The sequence below is a fragment of the Mobula hypostoma genome, chromosome 2 (assembly GCF_963921235.1).
Source record: "Mobula hypostoma chromosome 2, sMobHyp1.1, whole genome shotgun sequence".
Classification (NCBI taxonomy): domain Eukaryota; kingdom Metazoa; phylum Chordata; class Chondrichthyes; order Myliobatiformes; family Myliobatidae; genus Mobula; species Mobula hypostoma.
The window spans coordinates 51,878,312-51,879,356 of NC_086098.1; the positions used below are offsets into that span (position 1 = coordinate 51,878,312).

At 41.1% G+C, this 1,045-nt stretch overlaps 1 long non-coding RNA gene across 1 annotated transcript in view; it reads left to right on the top strand.

The window, feature by feature from the left end:
* LOC134340020 (uncharacterized) overlaps window positions 1-1,045 on the top strand; it is a 28,777-nt gene that overhangs the window by 7,284 nt on the left and 20,448 nt on the right. The gene's annotated exons all lie outside the window — the stretch shown is intronic.

Sequence of the window (1,045 nt, forward strand, 5' to 3'; positions counted from 1 at the left end):
CTTTAGATTGGATAATGTTCTGGATTATTTTCTAACAAAAATGAGAGGATCCATAGAATTTACCTATCCAAATATCCACAGCAATATTAAGACCATTATAAATGATGGAAATACATCTATGCTAGCTCAGAAATCGTGACTACACTGTGCTACAGAATAACCAGAAGTCTTATATGAATAATGTAAATAATGTTTGATTGAAAGAAACTTATTATGCCATATTTTTTCAGTAATTTAATATCTTGGCTTATTAGAATGCCAAGAAATGCATTTGATCTAATAAAAATAAAAAAACTTCTATAAAACCATACCTTTCTTGTTTCATCTGACAATGATAAAACCAAACTGCTACAATCACAGCCTCCTTATTTCAGATTATACACAAATCAAAGAAACTGAAATTGACACACACAAAATGCCGGAGGAACGCAGCAGGCCAGGCAGCATCTATAAGAAGTAGTACAGTCAATACTTTGGGCCGAGACCCTCTGTCAGGACTAACTGAAAGAAGAGATAGTAAGAGATTTGAAAGTGGGAAATGGAGGGGGAGATCTGAAATGATAGGAGAAGACAGGAGGGGGAGAAATAGAGCTAAGTGCTGGAAAGTTGATTGGCAAAAGGGATACAAGGCTGGAGAAGGAGAGGATCATGGGACGGGAGGCCTAAGAACAAAGAAAGGGGGAGGGGAGCACCAGAGGAAGATGGAGAGCATCCTCCCCTTCTTACCCCATCCCTTATTTATTTATAATGTTTCCTTTTCTCTCTCTCTCTCTCGGTGTCCCTCTCACAATAACTCCTTGCCTGCTCTCCGTCTTCCTCTGGTTCTCCCCGCTCCCTTTCTTACCCCCTAGGCCTCCTGTCCCATGATCCCCTCCCTTCTCCAGCTTTGTATCCCTTTTGCCAATAAACTTTCCAGCTCTTAGCTTCATCCCGCTCCCTCCTGTCTTCTCCTATCATTTTGGATCTCCCCCTCCATCTCCCACTTTCAAATCTCTTACTATCTCTTCTATCAGTTAGTCCTCATGAAGAGTCTCGGCCCAAAACG